At 48.0% G+C, this 11,274-nt stretch overlaps 1 long non-coding RNA gene across 1 annotated transcript; it reads right to left on the bottom strand.

Annotated features, from left to right (window-relative positions):
• Positions 1 to 4,764: 4,764 nt before the first annotated feature.
• Positions 4,765 to 10,304, bottom strand: LOC148007349 (uncharacterized). Its single transcript, XR_015646389.1, has 2 exons — positions 10,094 to 10,304; positions 4,765 to 5,947 (listed from the first exon to the last, which is right to left on the bottom strand). It is a non-coding gene; the product is annotated as an uncharacterized LOC148007349 (long non-coding RNA).
• Positions 10,305 to 11,274: the final 970 nt, after the last annotated feature.

The raw sequence follows: 11,274 nt of genomic DNA, 5'->3' as shown, positions 1-11,274 counted from the left end.
CGCTTGTCTTGTCGTACATCATCTTTGTGCCCACAGTGCCTGTTATAACGTCTGCCCTGAGTAGGTGCTCTACAAACATGAGCTGAAAAGAGAATGAAGTTGCCTGTGTTCCCCAGAAGTCAGCATTCCTGGAGAGGTACCCAGACGCTGTACAGAGCATGAATGTTCTACTCAAGTGTCAGTTTGCAGAATGTGGTGGTGAGCCACTTTGAGTTGATTGTAAATCGATCCCCAAACCGATGCTCAAACATCAGCTGCACCATGAAGTCTTTCTGTGGCATAGGAAATATTTAATTTCCTCAGTAACGCTTGGCAACTCTCACAGAAATGGAAAAGTATGGAGTATAAATAGACTATAAAGCCTTGGGAGGAATGAATGCATATTTCCATTCCAAGTGTGTGGTGGCACACGCCTGCAACTTCAGCACTCAGGAGGTAGAGACAGGGGGATCTCTGCAAGTTTGAGGCCAGCCAGGGCTACCTAGTTGTATAGCAGACCTTGTATCTGTCTATTTATCTCTGTCTCTCTGTCTGTCTCTTTCTGCGTCTGTCTGTCTGTCTGTCTGTCTGTCTCTATCTGTGTCTGTTTCTCTGTCTCTGTCTGTCTGTCCCCTACCCATCCACCCCCATACTAAAGTGCTCCTTTCTCACAGGGCAGGAAACACACCATGTGATGACACACTGTACTTCTTCTTCTTTTTTTTTTTTTAAAGATTTATTTATTTATGTACAGCATTCTACCTGCATATGTGACTGCAGTCCAGAAGAGGGCACCAGATCTCATTACAGATGGTTGTGAGCTACCCTGTGGTTGCTGGGAATTGAACTCATGACCTCTGGAAGAGCAGTCAGTGCTCTTAACCACTGAGCCATCTCTCCAGCCCCACACTGTACTTCTTTAAAGTGTGAAACGTGGTAGCTTGAAAGATGCACAATTATGTACACACTTCCAAGAAAAGCGCGGTTCCGCTTAACCGGAAGTGGCAGCTTCTTATCACATAGATCCTGTATAATGGCCTCAGCGAGACATATAGATTTTTTAAGAGGCGAGATTTTGTCTCAATCATCTTTGTGTCTGTCCAGAAGGAAAGCAGATACATTCATATCTACGGGAGTGGCAAGTTTCAGCAACAGTGTCTGCTTATTAGTAAATTTAACGCATATTCTAATTTAGGAGTTTATGGTAAGTAAATGTGTGCTTGAGATGTGACAAAGCATGAAATTTAAACTTAGCTCTAAACTTTCAGTTATGGTGATGGTTAATTATGACTCCACTTGGCTCAGCACAGATATGCCCTAGGGGGCGGGGCGGGAAAGACCGCTCAGCCTGTAAAGTGCCTTCTGCACAAGTATACGGACCTGATGGTTGGACCCATAGCAACCACACAAACGCTGAGCATGTGGCAGCTTCTATAACCCAGAGGTGCTGAGGAGGGGAGATGGAGACGGGTAGGCAGACTATACACACACACACACACACACACACACACAGAGAGAGAGAGAGAGAGAGAGAGAGAGAGAGAGAGAGAGAGAGAGAGAGCACATACACGCTCCAGTAGTGCTAACTGGAAATGCTATAGGCTTTTGCAACCTCAAAGTCCATCCCCAGAGACACATCTTATCCAACAAGGCCACACCTACTAATTCTTCCCAAACAGTTCTACCAACTGTGGACCAAGTATTCAAGTATATGAGACTATGGGGCCATTTTCACTTAAGCCACCCCAGTCATTGTGATTATTACAGCAATAGCAACCAAGATAATGCCTTCTTCTCCGACTCTTTCCAGATCCACCCTGCCTTCTCTACCAACCCAACTTTGTGTGCTCTTGGATTTTTTTTTAAATGCACCAAGCCTTATTTGCTCTGCTTATATACCCTTGAATGTGTGGCCTTTTGCCACAGCATAGCTGACTGAGTAGGGCTGAATCATAAAGAAAACCCACCCTCCTTCTCCCAGCAGCTGTCAATTGAAGCTCCTGGGCTAGGGTTGAGACTTGGTGCCCACCTCCCCTCTCCATGTCGGGATTTTGTCTGGCTTAAGCCTGTACAGGTATTGTGCATGCTGCCACAATTGTTACACTCGAAATGAGTCTGTATGTGCAAGCAGGGGCTGCATGCATGCTGTCAAAGTTGCTATTCTTGCTGTATGTCTAAACATGCAAGCAATGTGTGTCTGGAAAATAGTTTCTGTGTGGTCTTCTACTGTGCCTGGCTCTTGCAGTCTTCCTCTCTCCTCTTTTACAATGATCTCTGAACCTTTCTGGGAGAGGGTGTGATACAGATATCTGAGGTACAAAGGAATTTTGTCCTAAAACATGACACACGCTAACTAAGCACAGCCAGTTTTGACTTAAGAGGCTTAACACACCAAGTGCCTTTGTTTTCCCCAACCCTGGCTTGACAATGAGGGTAAGGTCCCAACCTCTACGTTTCTCACTTTAGTCACTGTTGACTGGTGAAAGCCCCCTCCGTCCTGTTTCAACTCCAGTGACTGGTCTGCTTTAAGGCATCCTTCCCACATCACGGGCTAGCTGGCTGTTGGGACCCGTGGAGGAGTGAGGGATCTGGTCCTCTCATGCAAGTGACTTGGAGGAGTCTTTCCACCAGGCCTCCCAGCCTCAGGACTGGGGACATTGAGTGCTGTTGGAAGGGAGTATCACAGGGCCCCAGGGTGTCTGAGGTATTCCTAATCACACCAGCATTCTCCGTTGGTGGGGGTGGGGTGGGGTGGGGTGGGAGGGGTGGGGTGGGGTGGGAGGGGTGGGGTGGGGTGGGAGGGGTGGGGTGGGGTGGGAGGGGTGGGGCGGGTCTCTGCAGGGATGGTGTCTGTGGCTGCTCCTGAGAGGAACGTCACCTTCCTGTTAGCCTCTGCAGCAATGGAGGCTATCCCTGGAAAAAAGAACAGCCTCCCGGGTAGGGTATTAACCTTCCTTTGCCTAGCCAATGCCTTCACTTGAAACTCAAGTGGCCATGTGTCAGAGATAAGAAAGACATCATCCCATCTGTCTGGCACACTCTGCCAACGTCCTTCAAACTGATGGCACGGGCTATTCCGTCCTTCCAAAATACCAAGATGGGGAGCAAGCAGCAAGGCATCCAGGGGCTTCCCTAAGAACCCCCTTACCACATTCCTGTCTGCAGGCAGGATATGGGGTCACCTGTCAGGTCGTGCAACCTGCTATGAGACCTGCTGAGGGCTGAGGAGGCTGGCCCTTTTCCTCTGGGCCCTTGAAGAGGTTTAGCTCCACAACTACTCTTTTCTTCACAGAAGAACAGCTTTGTTCCTGTTGGCTACTGAAAGCCCCTGCAGTCCTGTTTCGACTTTAATGGCTCAGGCATGGTGGGCTAGCGGTCACACCTAGTTTCACATGTGGAAAGCAGGAGTGAGGTTAAGGAAGTGGTGGGAACTCCTGCCTCCCCTAGACCTCGGCGGGGGGGAGGGGGGGAGCTCTGAGGTCTGGCTTAACTCAATACATTAATTCTCTAGGATATGGGGCAATTAGGGGCTCGTCACCTTCTCAGCTGTAGGCAACAGGGAAAAGGAATTAGTCAGCAGAACCCCAAATCCCGGGTGCTAAAGAGGCGTTGCGCAATTCCCGAGTTTCCAGGTTCACATTTTGACATTTCTAGTTATGAGGAAGATAATTCAGGCTCACGCTCAGAGAACATGCTGTGCCGTGTTTAGACCTATGGGTTGGTTATTTGTGGAGTCCTTCCACACTTGCAGGCAATAGTCCAAGGCTGTGAAGTAATCTGTGGAAATAAAGGTTGGGCCCATTTACTGAAAGTCCAGGTCCGGTCTGCTTGCTGCTTGTTCCTGGATGCCCCGGAGCGCAGCAACGCCCTGTGGTCAGTCTGTGTTTACTCTACGTGACTACCATCCAAATGGGTAGGCTGTTCTCAGATATTCAGAGTCCTTTAGAATACTCCTCCAGCTCGGCCAGCCAGCAAGAGAGTTCCTTCTATTTGCTCACCACCTGCTTAAGGAGCCAAGAGAATAATCCGTGTGGCAGTGAGACAGACAGCACCTCCCCTCACGAGATCCCAACCCACAGAGGCACATTGCCAATGCACAAAGGGCGACCTTGTCCGATAATAAATATCAACCATGAGGAAAAATATCCTTGGTCACACCTATCACACCCCATCCCCAAGGTTCAAGGGTCCTTTTGGAATAGGGGACAGAAAGAACGTAAGTGGTAGGTGAAAGACCCCCAGAGAGGACCTTTCCCTCAGGAGGAGTCCCAAGCGCCCAATGACCGAGCCGAGTCCACTCGGATGCAATCAGCAAGAGGGTTTATTGGAAAACACAGGTACCTGCGGGCACACAATCTCTTCGGAGGACTTGCGCGCCCAGCAGCTCCAGCATGGGGCTTTTATAGGGATTGGGGAAGCAGAAGCGGGTGTACAGAAGCAGATGCATAGTTACAGGGATTGGTGGATTCAAATGAGGCACATAGACATGTTCACATATGATTGGCTATTTCACATGATGAGGTAATAAGGTATAGCTACACACATTGGCAGGTTTGGGGCGTCCTGGATGTCGGGGGCTGGGGGCTTATCTCTTCCTGCCAGGTGGCCTGTGAGTGGTACTCCTGGTCTGTTCTGCATTCCTTTCCTTTTATGGTCTGTTAGTTTTCACGGTGACTCGGCCCTAGGTATCTGGGCGTGCCTGGGCTCGTTCAAGCCTGTTGCAACTCTGAGTTAAGACTCATGGGGTGGGTCTTTCATTTTCCCCCATTTTCTTTTAGACTTGAGTAAAATCCTTTACTCAAATCGAATTCTAAGGAATCTCTTCCTGTTGTCTTACCCTCTGGTATTGTTGGGTGAGAACAAGCGTCTGAATGACTGAGAGTCTGTTCTTTATGAACTGCATCAATCTGTTTAGAATGCAGGGGCCAAAGAGGAAGATTAGGAGGAGGATGATTAAGGGTCCCATCAAGGTGGACACCAGGGTAGCAAACCAAGGGGATCGGTTAAACCACCCCTCGAACCAGCCTTGTTGGGAATCAAACAGCTTCTGTCTCTGGGCCAAGCGTTCTCGGAGCTTAGCCATGTTATCTCTCACTAATCCTGTATGGTCTGCATAGAAACAACATTCTTTCAGTGTAGCACACAGGTTCCTTCTTTAAGGAATATCAGGTCTAATCTTCTCCTATTCTGAAGGACTACCTCTGAGAGGGAGGTTAGGTATTCTTGGAGGTCAGCTAAAAAGTCTTTCACTCTTTTTATATCTGAGTCAATGGCAGTTCTGAATTCTCTATAAACCTTGCATTGCAGGGCAATGGCAGATGTCCTTGTGCTGCCCTTGCAGCACCTAGATAGCCTTAAGTAATTCTCAACTCTTTTTTTTTTTTTTTCTTACTAAGTCTCTAGCATCAGGATTCCAATCTGGACACTATCTGAATCTATACACCAAGGTCATGACTGTCTTTCAGAACTTCTAAACTCATACAGGTTGTGATCCCTGAGGCACAGTCCCAAGAAGTGTTAGGAGTACTAACATATGCAATGTTACATCATTAGCAATAGAAATCAAGCCTATTTCCACACCTATCCCGATGGAACGAGGGCAAACATGAAATTCTTGTTTCTAAAGCACACTCCTCAAGTGAGCATTATAGCAACCTCCCAGTCAGTTTCTGATGTATCCACTTATCTGATGTGTAAGTCTAGGGAGCTTTTTGAAGATCTGAGTGTCCCTCTAGGTCTCAGCTCTCAGCCCCAACAGCTAGTATGTGGCTGGTGAGGGCTGAGAATTGACGGCTGTCAGGGTGGTCAGTAGCACCAGGTACAGTCCTTTCCAGCGATGCTCGAGTGTCTGGGCTCAGTGTAGCTGCTTCCGACCTGGAACTGATGAGATGTCTCAGGGGTCCCCAGGGCATAGGTTGCTGCCAGCTCTGAGCAGATTTCTTTCTGTATCACCTGTAGGTCTTTTAGCCTAGCACACAAATCATTATTACTATGGCACTATGACATGTTGGTTCAGTAACATCATCTAATACAGTCAGGGGGACTGAGGCCCCATTTAAGATCTCAAAGTGGGTAAGGCTGAATCTGGGAGGGTATTTCTTGCTCTGAAGAGAGCAAGAGGGAAGGAGTGTCACCCAGTCTGTGCCAGTCTCCATGGTTAATTTGGTCAGGGTCTCTTTTAGAGTTCTATTTATTTACCCTACCTGTCCTGAACTTTGAGGTCTGTAAATACAATGTAATTTCCAATCGACCTCTAAATACTTGGCCACACCCTGGCTTACCTTGGCAACGAAAGTAGGGCCGTTGTCTGACCAGATTACCTTGGGCATTCCAAATCGGAGGAAGATTTCTTCCAGTATCTTCTTGATGATTGCAGAGGCCGTCTCTTGTTTGGTGAGGAAAGCTTCTATCTATTCCTGAAAAAGTATCTACAAGCACTAGGAGATACTTGTGATTATATTTTTCTGGTTTTATCTCAGTGAAGTTCACTTCGACTTTTCACCAAACTCTCTAGGTCTCTTTGCCCTGTTTGCTTGCTAAGCATTCACTTATTGACATACCTTATACTTTCTACTGCCTCTCTGGCTAAAATCTTAAAGTCTATTACATACACTTAACTACTTGGACAAACTTTTTATCTCCTAAATGAGTCCATTTCTGTATTTGGCAAAGTGAGTCTTTTCTTTGTTCTCTGGGGGAGTATAGCTTCCCCCACAAGTGTGCCATTGTCCTTTATCTTTTAAGCAATTTGGGCCTTTTCTAAGTGAGGCCATCCCTTAGTCCGATCCTAGTTCTCAGTGGCTGTCTCTTGCAGGCCTGCAACCAGGATAGGCTCCTGCATAGCCATTTCCCGAGCCACTTTATCTGCTTTGTTACTGCCCAATGCCACTGAATCTCTTCCCTCCTGATATCCTGAGCAATGAATAGTACTCACAGTTGTTGGCTTCACCAGGGCATCCAAGAGATGGCAAAGGCATCTGCGGCACTGATGTACTGGGGGGGTAGAGGTTCAGCCATCCCAGATGACATTGTGTTGTCCACCATGGCAGCACCCACCTATCTCTGACCTTCATGAAGAGAACTGTTCCCGTCTGTGGACAAGGTAGCCTCGGCTTTCAGCAGGGGTCAATCAGCCAGTCGCAGAGGTCTTTCCTCCACCCATGGGCTTCTGCCAGTGCTTGACACTCGTGCTGTGGTGGCTCCAGGTCAGGATTGGGCAGCAAGGTGACCAGATTGCCCCCAACAGGTGGAGAATCTAGTCCATGGCAGCTGACCAGTGGTCCCATCTTTTGGGACACTCTATTCAAAGGCAAACATCAGCCACTCTATCACAGTTTAAGTCCTGGATTGGGTGATAATTGTTAGTGCCCGGCTGGCAGGAGTGATATGTTCCAAGTAGAACAGCGCTAAGCCATTCATCTCCCAGCATCAGGTACTGGTGCACTGAGACAGGTCTTAAGCTCCGCATACACAGTCTGTAGATATGCATACACATGGCCTCACCCAGCCATTTCAGCCCACGCAAGCCATTTTGGGGAGCAATTTTCTCATGAGCAAGGGATGGGGGCAGTCAGGGATGACTATGAACTAGTGGGTTACCCAGCCCACACCAAGGTCCACTGTTCTTCAGGCAGTCCATAAGTATTGTTTGTTGCCAGTAGGCCCCTGTACCCAAGGTCTTTGGATACTGGCCCACTGGAGCATAGGAGCACAGAGCATTGGGTCCCTGTATCCATAAAACAACTGGGCAGGCTTCCCTCCTATCTCTGCACATAGGCAGCACTCCAGGACCGAGAGGCTCTCCAGTGTCCCCTCTTGTTCTTTCTGGGGCAGTCCCTAACCCAGTGTCTTTTTTTTCCTTTGCATTAGGCACACTGATCTTTAGCCAGGAATTCTCTTCTGTTGCCAGGTACTGTCTTCTTAGGTTCTCTAACTACTGTGGCCAGTATATGTTCCTCTCTTGTCTTTTATCTCTCTTTAGCTCTCTAGCTTCCTCTTCTTTTTGTCTCTTTTCTTCCCTAGCTTTCTGCTCTTTTTACCTTCTTTTCTCTTTCTCTTTGTTTAACGTTACTTTCTCTGTAACTTATACTAACTCTCAGCAACTTAGCTTAACCCTTCAAATTTCTGTAACTTTCTCTTCATACCCTTTCCTTATCTTAGCCAGATTGGTGGGGCATTTTCCAGCCCCTAGGAGACCCACCCTTGGAGCCTGGGGGCAGACCTGGCACTCCCTACCTTCAGGCGTCTGAAGAGAGCAGGCACAAGTGAGGGCCTTCTAGCCATGTCTGGAACATTCTTTCAGGCCTCTAGTAGGATTCTGTCTTTCCTCGGTGGTAAAGAAGACCTGTAACAGTTACTAACAAGCATCTCACGTGGGATGGTGAGAAAACAAGAAGGGAATCTAGAGGAGAGAGGTCCACTGAAGAGGACAAATAGCATTTAGTCACACAGCTAAACCAGGAGGCCTTTTTTTTGGACAAAAAGGCCACTGTAAATATAAGCACAAGCTTTGTCTATGAAACAGAAAGGCGAGCAGAGAGGCAGCCTAGCTGTTACCGGCTGTCTCTCTGGGCTTAGATTTTCCCTTAATGAGTACCTACCTCCCTTCAGTGTCAGCTTGGTGGCTTTGCCTCTCAAGAGAACCAGCCTCCAAATGACACTAGGCTTCTAGTAACAACTAATAACAAAAGGATGGAGAGATGGTTAGAACCTGGGTGCTAAATACTAAGCAGCTGACAAAAGAATTGTAACCAGGTTCACCTGGGGCTTTCAGGACTTTAGTAACAGCCCTTTACCAAACTGTCTCAGTGGGCTATAGGCCCATGGAAAAGAAAACATTAATCCTGACTGGCAAAACAAAGTTCTTCACAGTTGTAGATTCTTTGAAACTATTTTAGGGGCTCTTTTTGTCCCCCAACCTGGGGCATTTTAACCATAGGGGCAGGAACTGGCTGCTGTGGGGATAGGACCAAAGGCACTCTCCATGTTAATGATGATCAGCGAGAAAAGTAATTTAATGTTGGAGACTGACTCCTCCCTTGGAATAAGGACAGCAGATAAGGCAGGCTTCCTTAAAGAACTTCTCTAAATGAGCGCTCTCCTACTGTGAGCAAATGTCAGAAATTCCTTTCCTGTTCTTGTTTTCCTTATAGTCCTCTCCCACCTCGCTCTCAGCCTTTTTAGATAGTTCTCCCCGTAGCATTTCTAACACCGCCTGTCCCTTTTTTTATAGCCTGTTGACAGCATTTCTGATCTTTTAGGCAGCTACGCACTAAGAGCCATACCGGCTGAAACTCCGCCTTTAAGATTCCTTACTCCCAAGGAAAATTTAAATCTTTCCCAGTTCATCACAGCTGGCTGCGAGCATAAGCACAGATAAAACACTATATGTTTTTGTTTTGTTTTTCTTTCCTTTTTTCAGAGCTGGGGACCGAACCCAGGGCCTTGCGCTTGCTAGGCAAGAGCTCTACCACTGAGCTAAATCCCCAACCCCCAAAACACTATGTTTTAAAAATTAACTTTGGCTATCAACCAACACACTGCCACTAGAGCGGGGTCCACAAAATTAAGTTTCTTACTCACTAAGCGTTAAGGGGACCAAGTAAAACGAACAAAGCAAACAGTTTCATGATTTCAAACACAGTCGTCGGTCCAAGATTTTAAACACAGTCGTCAGTCCAAATTCAAACACGAAACAAAAGTCAAAAAGACACTAACAGACACAACACGTCCAGAAAACCACAGTCAGGTCACAAAGAAGACAAACAATTCCAACAGTCAAACAAGTAACAAGCAGACGCGCCGCGCGGCTTCGGTACCAAACTGAAACCAAAAATTCAGATGGAGTCAGCGAGGGTCTTGGATCCTCTACTCCAATAAAATTCAGACGGAGTCATCAAGGGTGCGGATCCCTCCGAAAACGGACGGAGGTGCCACGGATCCGGATCTCCCTCTCCTCCAACCACCCTTGGAACGTCTTCCAGGGCTGCGGGGGAGAAGTCCGAGCTCGTCAGCTCCTTCTCTGGCCCGCCCAGATAGTCCCCAGATCTGAGCCTATTGATCGATCGTTCACAGGACAAGACACAACAGAAAAGACAAACGCCGGCCGGCTTACCTCCCGGTGGGTGGTCGGTGGTCTCTGGGCAGAGGGTCTCCAAATCCCGGACGAGCCCCCATAATGAAAGACCCCCAGAGAGGACCTTTCCCTCAGGAGGAGTCCCAAGCGCCCAATGACCGAGCCGAGTCCACTCGGATGCAATCAGCAAGAGGGTTTATTGGAAAACACAGGTACCTGCGGGCACACAATCTCTTCGGAGGACTTGCGCGCCCAGCAGCTCCAGCATGGGGCTTTTATAGGGATTGGGGAAGCAGAAGCGGGTGTACAGAAGCAGATGCATAGTTACAGGGATTGGTGGATTCAAATGAGGCACATAGACATGTTCACATATGATTGGCTATTTCACATGATGAGGTAATAAGGTATAGCTACACACATTGGCAGGTTTGGGGCGTCCTGGATGTCGGGGGCTGGGGGCTTATCTCTTCCTGCCAGGTGGCCTGTGAGTGGTACTCCTGGTCTGTTCTGCATTCCTTTCCTTTTATGGTCTGTTAGTTTTCACGGTGACTCGGCCCTAGGTATCTGGGCGTGCCTGGGCTCGTTCAAGCCTGTTGCAACTCTGAGTTAAGACTCATGGGGTGGGTCTTTCAGTAGGGGTGCTGGGGGACATAAGGGAAATCCAAGACACCTCAGGGTGGTTTGCATAGGACTCACAAGGACTGTGATGGTGAGCATAAGACCCGTGTGAGCTCAAAGCAGACAAGATCTTAGCATGGAGGGTCTGGGGTGAGAAGCTATTAGCATTTGACAGTTGCCAGGAGAGGAAGAGTCAGTTTTCTTTAATGATTGTGAAAGATCCCACGCAGAGAGGCCCTTACACCAGTCTTGGGAAATCTCGGACCCCAGACACAGAGAGACCATTTTGGATGTAATAAGCAAAGGCGAGGTTTATTACAGAGATCTCCGGGCTGACACATATCCCACGCAGGAGACAGAGGTGTTGGCCCCAAGAGGCTGGGAGAAAGAGTATTTAAAGGCAGAGGCTGTGAGCACCAGGGGATGGGGGGGGGCGTGTCAAAGGGGGAATGTACCACAAGTTACAGGATTGTTTTATGGCTCCAGGAGATAAGGGGAGGCCAAAAGGTTTTATGGCCTCCTGGTTCCTGGAACAGAGCTACTAAATCAGGAGAACGGTTGGGTCTTTAGGTCATCATTATTTTTAAAAGTTTGTCAAAATT

Source organism: Rattus norvegicus, chromosome 1 (assembly GCF_021556685.1).
Source record: "Rattus norvegicus strain SHRSP/BbbUtx chromosome 1, alternate assembly SHRSP_T2T, whole genome shotgun sequence".
Classification (NCBI taxonomy): domain Eukaryota; kingdom Metazoa; phylum Chordata; class Mammalia; order Rodentia; family Muridae; genus Rattus; species Rattus norvegicus.
The sequence above is the reverse complement of the archived record's forward strand: the minus strand, read 5'-3'. Positions and strand labels throughout refer to the sequence as shown.